Source organism: Procambarus clarkii, chromosome 81 (assembly GCF_040958095.1).
Source record: "Procambarus clarkii isolate CNS0578487 chromosome 81, FALCON_Pclarkii_2.0, whole genome shotgun sequence".
Classification (NCBI taxonomy): Eukaryota; Metazoa; Arthropoda; class Malacostraca; order Decapoda; family Cambaridae; genus Procambarus; species Procambarus clarkii.
This window is the reverse complement of record NC_091230.1, coordinates 23,351,363-23,363,681: the sequence shown is the minus strand read 5'-3', so window position 1 is coordinate 23,363,681 and position 12,319 is coordinate 23,351,363. Positions and strand designations below refer to the sequence as shown.

At 43.6% G+C, this 12,319-nt stretch overlaps 1 protein-coding gene across 2 annotated transcripts in view; it reads left to right on the top strand.

Moving 5' to 3' along the window:
• Nucleotides 1–12,319, top strand: part of LOC123773199 (uncharacterized) — a 394,183-nt gene that overhangs the window by 254,214 nt on the left and 127,650 nt on the right. The gene's annotated exons all lie outside the window — the stretch shown is intronic.

Sequence of the window (12,319 nt, the reverse complement as noted above, 5' to 3'; positions counted from 1 at the left end):
AGGAAACTGGGAAAGGTTCAGAAGTTTGCGACGAGACTCGTCCCAGAGTTACGAGGGATGGGATATGAAGAGCGCCTGAAGGAACTGAGCCTTACGACACTAAAAAAAGAAAAGAGAAAGGTGATATGATAGGACCGTATAAAATATTCAGGGGAATTGACAAAGTGGAAATAAATGAAATGTTCACACGTAATAATAACAGAACGAGGGGACATGGGTGGAAGCTGGAAACTCAGATGAGTCACAGAGATGTTAGGAAGTTTTCTTTTAGCGTGAGAGTAGTGGAAAAATGGAATGCACTTGGGGAGCCGGTTGTGGTGGAGGCTGATTCCATTCACAGTTTTAAGTGTAGATATGATAGAGCCCAGTAGGCTCAGCGAACCTGAACACCTGTTGATTGACGGTTGAGAGGCGGGACTAAAGAGCCGAAGCTCAACCCCCACAAGCACAACTAGGTGAGTACACACACACACACACACACACACACACACACACACACACACACACACACACACACACACACACCCCAGTGTGACACCCCAAGGGTCAACACTTGCAGCAGAGGAGCTCCAGCATATTTCAACAATCCTAAGTATTGTAGTACAGGTTGATGGTAGTGAGTGGTGTCCCACAGAACATAAAGGCATAGTGCTCTTGAAAAATAGGTGAGATAACAGGAAAGTGCTAAGGGAAGTGAAGAATCGGATGAGAAAAAGTTGCCCTAGTGTTTACAGTGCAGAGAAGAACATTCAAGATGGCCACTGGCAAGGGGAAAAACAAAACAGAGCTTGATTTTGAGGGATTCAATGAAGAAAGCATTGATATTAGTAGTCTACATAACAAGTTGGTAAATTTAGATACTATAGTGAACTCTCATGTAGAAATAATTAGTAAATTGAAAGAAAGTAATGACCATTTGAATAGCAAAGTTTTATGTCTTGAGGGTTTAGTGAAAGACTTGCGCAAGGATAAGAATCAATTGGAAACAAATTGCAAAGCCATGGAAGAAGAAAATAAACTCTTAAAAATAGCTTTGGAAGAAGTTAAAGTAAATTTAAACATAAATGACTACAATAGGTTAGGCAAGGAAATTCAACAGGAGAAACAGCTTTTGTCAGCACAGATGGAGGAAGTTACACAGGGAATAGAACAGTGCAAGAAAGATATGCAACTCACTTATGCACAAGTGGCCAAGGAGAAGGAAAAAATAGAAGAAGCAGTAAAGGAAGTCAAACACTGCAGCAACCAAGATAAAACAAACATTAGGCTAGAAGTGAGGAAAGAATTGGCATCTAACCCGAAGTTGGTGCAAAACACAGTTGATCGGAGTAAGTCCCTGATCATTTTTGGCTGCAAAGAAAAGGCGATAACATCTAGGTCAGAAAGAGCTGTAGAAGAAGCTAAAGTAGTAGATAAAATTGTTGGCCTCGTGGAAGGTCTTACAAACAGAGAGAATGTGTGCGACTACAGGAGAATAGGCAGGTACGTAAAAGGGAAAGATCGACCTTTGAGGATCACCCTAAACGGTGCCAAACAGATGGAAGAAGTACTAAGGAATGCTAGAAAATTGCAAAGGGATGAGGATGGGAAAGGGTGGTCGTTAAGACGAGATCTTTCAAAAGAAGATAGAGAGAAGCTGAAACTGAACCTCGCCGAGGCAAAACATTTAAATGAGAGCAGAAATGAAGAAGAAATAAATTCTTTTTTCTACAAAGTGATAGGGGTAGGCAAACCAGTAAAGTGGTACATAAAGGCAAACCAACAAAATCAATAGAGAGAGGGGGAGTGAAGAATAAGGAGAGGGGGAACAAGTTCCTGAAGATTGCATACACCAACATAGATGGAGTGAGATCGAAGATACTGGAGTTAAGTGATGTAATACAGCTGCAGACACCAGACATTGTTGCACTCACGGAGACAAAACTTGAAGATGTAATTTTAAATGAGGTCATATTCCCAAGGGGCTACTCAATTTGGAGACGGGACAGAAAAATTAGGAAAGGCGGTGGCGTTGCTGTGCTGGTAAAAGAACACCTAAAGGTGAAGGAAATAATGACTGCCAATCCACAAGAAGTTGACATAATAGCACTAGAGATCTGCTATGAGGATGATAAACTAATGATGATAAATGCATATAGTCCACCGCCAAGCAGCACATGGTCAAAGGAGGAGCTAGATAGTAAACGTGAAGGTCTTATAACAATAATGAGAGAGATTATAGCGAGAGCGGATAACGATAGATCACGACTGTTGATAGTCGGTGACTTCAACTTGAAATCCATAGACTGGGAAGCATATGAAGCTAAAACAGAAGATTTTTGGACCTGTAAATTTGTAGACCTCATCCTGGAAACATTCTTGTATCAACATGTTAAACAAGCTACGAGGATGAGGGAAGGGGACGTTCCCTCCATGCTAGATTTGATATTTACCAGGAAGGAGGAAGAGATATTTGACATTCAGTACCTTCCTCCCTTGGGTAAAAGTGACCATGTCTTTTTGGGAATAAAGTATGCAATGCGTTATAAGCTGGAAGAAAATAAGGAGGTTGAAGCAGTTGAAAAACCAGACTTCAGGAGAGGACATTATGGTGACCTTAGAAATTTTTTTAGTGAGTATAATTGGACAGACTTGATGCTAGGCAAGGAAGTGAATGAGATGTATGGCAAGTTTTGTGAAATATATGATAAAGGCACAAAAAAATTTATACCAAAACAGAGATGCAGGACCAGAAAACAGGATTGGTTCGACAGAAATTGTGAGAGGGCAAGAGACCAAAAGACACAAAAATGGAATCAGTATAGGAAGAGGCCAAACCCCCAAACATACCAGCGATACAAAGATGCGAGAAACAATTATACAGCAGTAAGGAGAGAGGCAGAAAGAAATTTTGAAAAAGGGATAGCAGATAAATGTAAAACAGAACCGGGCCTATTCTACAAATTCATAAACAACAAATTGCAGGTAAAGGATAATATCCAGAGGTTGGAAATGGGAAACAGATTCACGGAAAATGAAAAGGAAATGTGTGAAACATTAAATGAAAAGTTCCAAAGTGTGTTTGTACAAAATGAAATCTTCAGAGAACCAGACACAATAAGAATTCCAGAGAACAACATAGAGCGGATAGAGGTGTCTAGAGATGAAGTGGAAAATATGCTAAAGGAGCTCGGGAGGAACAAAGCAGCTGGCCCAGATGGCGTTTCACCATGGGTTCTGAGAGAATGTGCATCTGAGCTCAGCATTCCACTTCACCTGATCTTTCAGGCATCCCTGTGTACAGGAATCGTAGCAGACGTGTGGAAACAGGCTAACATAGTTCCAATCTACAAAAGTGGCAGCAGGGAAGACCCCCTCAATTATAGACCTGTATCATTGACAAGTGTAATAGTGAAAGTATTGGAAAAGCTAATCAAAACTAAATGGGTAGAACACCTGGAGAGAAATGATATAATATCAGACAGACAGTATGGTTTTCGATCAGGAAGATCCTGTGTATCGAATTTACTCAGTTTCTATGATCGGGCCACAGAGATATTACAGGAAAGAGATGGCTGGGTTGACTGCATCTATCTGGACCTAAAAAAGGCTTTCGACAGAGTTCCACATAAGAGGTTGTTCTGGAAACTGGAAAATATTGGAGGGGTGACAGGTAAGCTTCTATCATGGATGAAAAATTTTCTGACTGATAGAAAAATGAGGGCAGTAATCAGAGGCAATGTATCGGAATGGAGAAATGTCACAAGTGGAGTACCACAGGGTTCAGTTCTTGCACCAGTGATGTTTATTGTGTACATAAATGATCTACCAGTTGGTATACAGAATTATATGAACATGTTTGCTGATGATGCTAAGATAATAGGAAGGATAAGAAATTTAGATGATTGTCATGCCCTTCAAGAAGACCTGGACAAAATAAGTATATGGAGCACCACTTGGCAAATGGAATTTAATGTTAATAAATGTCATGTTATGGAATGTGGAATAGGAGAACATAGACCCCACACAACCTATATATTATGTGAGAAATCTTTAAAGAATTCTGATAAAGAAAGAGATCTAGGAGTGGTTCTAGATAGAAAACTATCACCTGAGGACCACATTAAGAATATTGTGCAAGGAGCCTATGCAATGCTTTCTAACTTCAGAATTGCATTTAAATACATGGATGGCGATATACTAAAGAAGTTGTTCATGACTTTTGTTAGGCCAAAGCTAGAATATGCAGCTGTTGTGTGGTGCCCATATCTTAAGAAGCACATCAACAAACTGGAAAAGGTGCAAAGACATGCTACTAAGTGGCTCCCAGAACTGAAGGGCAAGAGCTACGAGGAGAGGTTAGAAGCATTAAATATGCCAAAACTAGAAGACAGAAGAAAAAGAGGTGATATGATCACTACGTACAAAATAGTAACAGGAATTGATAAAATCGACAGGGAAGACTTCCTGAGACCTGGAACTTCAAGAACAAGAGGCCATAGATTTAAACTAGCTAAACACAGATGCCGAAGAAATATAAGAAAATTCACCTTCGCAAATAGAGTGGTAGACGGTTGGAACAAGTTAAGTGAGAAGGTGGTGGAGGCCAAGACCGTCAGTAGTTTCAAAGCGTTATATGACAAAGAGTGCTGGGAAGACGGGACACCACGAGCGTAGCTCTCATCCTGTAACTACACTTAGGTAATTACACTTAGGTAATTACACACACACACACACACACACACACACACACACACACACTGTAGGAGGCTTACCACAGCCCCTTGACGGGCTCCAAGAGCTGAAGTCAGATCTTGCACAGCTCAAACACGACATAACTCTAGAGTATAAACCTTGGCAGCCTTCGCCTGTCATGCATAGCTGAAGACCGTGGGTGGGGAGTCGCTGCTGGAGGCGCTGCTGGAGGCGCTGTTGGAGGCGCTCCTGGAGGCGCTCCTGGCGGCCCTGCTGGAGGCGCTGCTGGAGGCGCTGTTGGAGGCGCTCCTGGAGGCGCTCCTGGCGGCCCTGCTGGAGTCGCTGCTGGAGGCGCTGCTGGAGGCGCTGCTGGAGGCGCTGTTGGAGGCGCTCCTGGAGGCGCTCCTGGCGGCCCTGCTGGAGGCGCTGCTGGAGGCGCTCCTGGAGGCGCTCCTGGAGGCGCTCCTGGCGGCCCTGCTGGAGGCGCTGCTGGAGGCGCTGTTGGAGTCGCTGCAGGGCCTTGAGACGCCCGGGGTCTAGGTCAGGTGGAAGGTGGTGGTCAAGGCTGTACTGTATCTACTAAAGTGTTGTGGAAGTGGGGGAATATGTCTTGTGAAGCACCCACTGAGGCGTGTAAATATCTCGACCCTACACCCATAGTCTCTCGCTTCTCCTTTTTTTGCATGACTAATTTTTGTTAAAGGTTTGGGGAGTTTTTTTTATTGTTGTGACTTTTTTGTGCCAGTTGTCTCAGAGGTTTGTTAGTAAACACTGGAGACGTTCATGTTTGTTTTATTATTTTATTTGTTTTTATTTTGTGTTGTTTTTACCTTCGTTCACTTATTTGTTTCGTGTCCATTTATTTTCTCTTTGTTATTCTATTACTTTACAATTCTACTTTTTCTTTCATTTTAGCTTTTACTTCTTGTCTGTTTTACTTTGGTGTATACTATCTCTCCATATTCTCCTTTGCCCCGTGGAGAGCTTTGATATTATATAGACTTGTGTTGAGCGCCGGGGCGCCTGCCGAACCACTTGTAATCAAATGAACAAATCCACAAGGGCCGTGACGAGGATTCGAACCTGCGTCCGAGAGCATCCCAGACACTGCCTTAATCGACTGAGCTACCACTTGTAATCAATAAACAAGAACTATAAGGGCAATTACATGCAGGTAAAATTAAGCCTTAACTCCCGGGGATTATGACCTACTAGGGAGCCGGTCGGCCGAGCGGACAGCACGCTGGACTTGTGATCCTGTGGTATTCGTTTGCCTTGTTCGGGTAGAATGTAGACACAGAAGTACTTGCCTGTGATTGGTTACATTTCAACTGACAGAATTTGAGTATAACAGTGGTCCCGGGTTCGATCCCGGGCGCCGGCGAGAAACAATGGGCAGAGTTTCTTTCACCCTATGCCCCTGTTACCTAGCAGTAAAATAGGTACCTGGGTGTTAGTCAGCTGTCACGGGCTGCTTCCTGGGGGTGGAGGCCTGGTCGAGGACCGGGCCGCGGGGACACTAAAAAAAAAAAGCCCCGAAATCATCTCAAGATAACCTCAAGATATACTGACCTGGCTTGGATTACCAGTGTGTCAAATCCAACATTGTATAATTTTTATTTATATAAGAATACAGAACACTTCCAGGAAAACCCATTGGTCCATACGGGACAGCTCCTATTTATATCCACCAAACCTATTCCAATATAAAGAAATCCACAAGGGCCGTGGTGAGGGTTCGAACTTACGTCCGAGAGGATCCCAGACGCTGCCTTAATCGACTGTGTTACAACATGGTAAAAGAATTGCAACCGGGAGTGCAACTGACCTCACACGGATCCTGCATTTGATGCATCAGGCTATTGTGATTTCTGTGTGCTATTCCAATATATTTTCTTTGTCCTACATTTGCATTTACCAAACTTTGGCGGCAAAGAGGTATTTTGTATTTTAATTTGCTGTACTCACCTAGTTGTGCTTGCGGGGGTTGAGCTCTGGCTCTTTGGTCCCGCCTCTCAACCGTGTGGTAGTTTGGGCTCGTGGAAAGGGGATGTAATCCCCGTTCTCGTACATAATTGGGCACATTATTTTTACGGAATCCGTTAAGAAGCCTCGTTCGGATAAGTGGGTTATTTGGGTTGGTATACGGACGACCAGGGCAAACACACACACACACACACACACACACACACCAAAGCTCAACCCCCGCAAGCACAAATAGGTGAGTACAAATAGGTGAGTACACACACACATACACATACACACACACACACACACACACACACACACACACACACACACACACACACACACACACACACACACACACACACACACACACACATTTCTTTCAGAACATTATATACCACATATGTCAGACCAATCCTGGAGTATGCGGCTCCAGCATGGAGTCCATATCTAGTCAAGCATAAGACTAAACTTGAAAAGGTTCAAAGGTTTGCCACCAGACTAGTACCCGAGCTGAGAGGTATGAGCTACGAGGAGAGACTACGGGAATTGAACCTCACTTCGTTGGAAGACAGAAGAGTTAGGGGGGGACATGATCACCACATTCAAGATTCTCAAGGGAATCGACAGGGTTGATAAAGATAGGCTATTTAACACAAGGGGCACACGCACTAGGGGACACAGGTGGAAACTGAGTGCCCAAATGAGCCACAGAGATATTAGAAAGAACTTTTTTAGTGTGAGAGTGGTTGACAAATGGAATGCATTAGGAAGCAATGTGGTGGAGGCTGACTCCATACACAGTTTCAAGTGTAGATATGATAGAGCCCAATAGGCTCAGGAACCTGTACACCTGTTGATTGACGGTTGAGAGGCGGGACCAAAGAGCCAGAGCTCAACCCCCGCAAGCACAACTAGGTGAGTACACACACACACACACACACACACACACACACACACACACACACACACACACACACACACACACACACACACACACACACACACACGGTGTCACAGAACTGGACTCAGCTCCTCCGGGAGTGATTAGACCGCCGACACAGTGTCACTAACTGTGGGCCTTGGCCAGCTATGCGTTTGTTAAAGGGATTAAACTGTTCTGTCTACGCTTCATAGCAAATGTTTTTTTTTACGGTGTTATCGTTATATTAACTATTCCTCTTTCTCTCTGTGTTCTCCTCCTTCTATTCCCCCTCTCTCCCTCATTTCCCCTCTTCGCATCACGCCTCCCATTTGGCATCGTCGGAAATATCTGATAAACAAATGAATATGCATTTTTGACCCTTTAAATGACCATTAAAAGCGAAATATGATGTTTGGGTACTGGCTCGGTGGCCCAACCGCCCGCTTCATACAATTACCTAAACTTATTACAATGACGTATATGAATAAGAAATATAATATTATCTCACTATAATAATATTAATAATGACTGTACAACGTAAATGAATATAACTTTCACGTGGAAATTAAATAATTTTATAACGAAATAACACGAGAATGAGACAAGGATTTTAATCTTATCTCGTTAAAAAGAGAAAAAAAAAGTTTATTTTTGAATAAAAGTGTTGATTCAGGTTCGTTATTCATTACTAATATTACAGTGAGAAGATATTCTATATTTCTTCGTTATACAAGTATAGGAAATTTTGTATAGTTTGGGGTACTTTTAAGGATCGGGTTTGAGGTATTCCCTATAGCAGGCAGTTTTATTGTGAGCGTATCGACGGAGCAATCTAGAGAGGACATGTTCACTCCATCCTCGATTCCTGCCCAGTTTGAGGAAATCTAATACTATTAGGAAACAGTGTTCTAAGTGTTCATATTTTGCAACTAATTAAATGTATAATTATTAACCGTTTAACTTGCAAAATACAGCGTCCCAAGACCAATTAATTGTATTCTATGAGGCTACGGGTTCTCACAGCTCCTACCAGAAGTGGTACTCATATAATTACCTAAGTGTAATTACCTAAGTGTAGTTTCAGGATGAGAGCTACGCTCGTGGTGTCCCGTCCCGTCTTCCCAGCACTCTTTGTCATATAACGCTTTGAAACTACTGACGGTCTTGGCCTCCACCACCTTCTCCCCTAACTTGTTCCAACCGTCTACCACTATATGTGTGTGTGTGTGTGTGTGTGTGTGTGTGTGTGTGTGTGTGTGTGTGTGTGTGTGTGTGTGTGTGTGAGCTATATCATGATTTATTGAGTACTTAATATCACTTATCGTATTGTAAAAACATTCATGCAAATTCGAATGAGGCTAGAACAACCGGATATTGGTTATCCGTTTTAGAGGGCTAACAACCATATCTCCTCGTTCAATAGAACTGGAGCCTGACACACGGTGATCATTGCACATGTTCACATGAGCTGCCTCGCGCGCTCATTGGCGTAGTATTATCTTCTCCTTACACCTCCAGTGTGTAATTCCCAGGAGTGTGTGTCGCGTAGGTCTTGTGTTGTACACCCTTCCTGGGGACTGTCTTGTGTTGTACACCCTTCCTGGGGACTGTCTGTGTTGTACACCCTTCCTGGGGACTGTCTTGTGTTGTACACCCTTCCTGGGGACTGTCTGTGTTGTACACCCTTCCTGGGGACTGTCTTGTGTTGTACACCCTTCCTGGGGACTGTCTTGTGTTGTACACCCTTCCTGGGGACTGTCTTGTGTTGTACACCCTTCCTGGGGACTGTCTTGTGTTGTACACCCTTCCTGGGGACTGTCTGTGTTGTACACCCTTCCTGGGGACTGTCTGTGTTGTACACTTATAACACAGAGTAAGAGAGAGTCTTCAATACAGGCGATGAGTCACAATAAAGTGGCTGAAGTATGTTTACCAGACCACACACTAGAAGGGACGACGACGTTTCGGTCCGTCCTGGACTATTCTTAAAGTCGATTGAGAATGGTCCAGGACGGACCGAAACGTCGTCGTCCCTTCACCTTCTAGAGTGTGGTCTGGTCAACAGTCTTCAATATATCTGGAGACAAGCATCACTGAAATATTAAGGTGATACACGTGGGCGTGGTTTAGTTCTGAAGGATATTCAGCTACACATTATAATTGGCTGGTTGGCGAGCCAGGAAGTGTGAGGAAATTAATAGGCCTCTAGTCAAGAGGTTAATAGGCCTTGAGCCCGGCACTAAACCCAACATATGTTAGTGTTATGGTTCGCTCAGCTCAATAACATATTTCTACTGCTTCCAAATATCATTGGTAGCAGTATCCAAATATCTTAAATATCTTTGCTTTAAGATAATGTCTGTTTATTTGTCGGTTCAAAGTTGGAGGCCAGATGCTTATGAATTCATCAAAATTTGTAGGGAGAGTAGTCTAGGGTACATGACGGACATAGGTTGGTTGGTGTTGGCTTAAGTTAAATGCTTTACGTACAACCCGTTCTCGCACTTGCTTATAGTCAATATCTTGCTTATGAATAAGTGCACATATGACATACTAATTTATTGTGAATATTTGAGTTTACCTTGAAAAGCTGAATAGAAACCCACAACCTAACCTAACCTTCTTAGTATGTTAAGATCTACATAACATAGACTGTACCCCTTTCTCCCCCATACCCAACCGCACAATTAAGCATCTGAAATGAAATATGACATGCGATTTCCGTAGAGTTTAATGCTGATGTTCATGGAATACTGGCGATGGAAGATAATTAATAGAAAACACTCTTGAGTGTTTGAGTGACAAGCCGCCTGGTTTTATAGACACAACCGATTTCATAACAATAGCATCATAAACTGTTCAGGCTGTTGACCAGACCACACACTAGAAGGTGAAGGGACGACAACGACGTTTTGGTCCGTCCTGGACCATTCTCACAATCGACTTGATAATGGTCCAGGACGGACCGAAACGTCGTCGTCCCTTAACCTTCTAGTGTGTGGTCTGGTCAACATACTTCAGCCACGTTATTGTGACTCATCGTCAGCAACTGTTCAGGATGTCACCCTCTTGGGTAACATCTTAAATGTTGGGGCATGAAGACAAAAATGTCCATTAACGCTAAAGTGACTATTGTTTTACGTATGGCAATTAATGAGGCGGATAAATGTATTTCAAAAATTGTATTTTCGCCATTAGAATACAGGGACGTGAATATACAGTACATGTGTTTGTTGTATGTAACACAATGTTGTTAGTGTGGTGTATGTATTTACATATGTGGTGTTGTTGCTATCTTCATATATTAGTATATTACCTAAGTCAGACAGAAACTAGTAAAACCTTTCTAAAGACATTTTGCACTCTGACAAACCATTTTATTGACACACACACACACACACACACACACACACACACACACACACACACACACACACACACACACACACATGATATTCCTGGAGTATGCAGCTCCAGCATGGAGTCCATATCTAGTCAAGGATAAGACTAAACTGGAAAAGGTTCAAAGGTTTGCCACCAGACTAGTACCCGAGCTGAGAGGTATGAGCTACGAGGAGAGACTACGGGAATTAAACCTCACTTCGCTGGAAGACAGAAGAGTTAGGGGGGACATGATCACCACATTCAAGATTCTGAAGGGGATTGATAGGGTAGATAAAGACAGTCTATTTAACACAAGGGGAACACGCACAAGGGGACACAGGTGGAAACTGAGTGCCCAAATGAGCCACAGAGATATTAGAAAGAACTTTTTTAGTGTCAGAGTGGTTGACAAATGGAATGCATTAGGGGGTGATGTGGTGGAGGCTGACTCCATACACAGTTTCAAGTGTAGATATGACAGAGCCCGATAGGCTCAGGAATCTGTACACCTGTTGATTGACGGTTGAGAGGCGGGACCAAAGAGCCAGAGCTCAACCCCCGCAAACACAACTAGGTGAGTACAACTAGGTGAGTACACACATATAGTCATTGAACACATGAACATCTGTATCTGTCAGTGAGCAAATTTAGACATCCTAATTGGGAAACTTGGCCAGTTAGTATGGGCTCAAGATTGGTTTAATTATACATTGGTTGTACATAAAGAAAATGCTGTTAATAGGTTAACAGGGGTGAGAGGTCCTCTGGCAGGGGTCAGAGGTCCTCTAGCAGGGATCAGAGGTCCTCGGGCAGGGGTTAGAGGTCCTCCAGCAGGGGTCAGAGGTCCTCTAGCAGGGGTCAGAGGTCCTCGGGCAGAGGTTAGAGGTCCTCCAGCAGGGGTCAGAGGTCGTCTAGCAGGGGTCAGAGGTCCTCGGGCAGGGGTCAGAGGTCCTCTAGCAGGGATCAGAGGTCCTCTAGCAGGGATCAGAGGTCCTCTAGCAGGGGTCAGAGGTCCTCTAGCAGGGGTCAGAGGTCTTCTAGCAGGGGTCAGAGGTCCTCTAGCAGGGATCATAGGTCCTCTAGCAGGGGTCAGAGGTCCTCTAGCAGGGGTCAGAGGTCCTCTAGCAGGGGTCAGAGGTCCTCTAGCAGGGATCATAGGTCCTCTAGCAGGGGTCAGAGGTCCTCTAGCAGGGATCATAGGTCCTCTAGCAGGGGTCAGAGGTCCTCTAGCAGGGGTCAGAGGTCCTCTAGCAGGGATCATAGGTCCTCTACTCCTGTACCCACCTGTACACACACACACACACAAAACAGTTTTCAATATTACGTTTGATGGTGTGTTTTCTTCAACTTTTCTCTAACTCTGGTGTG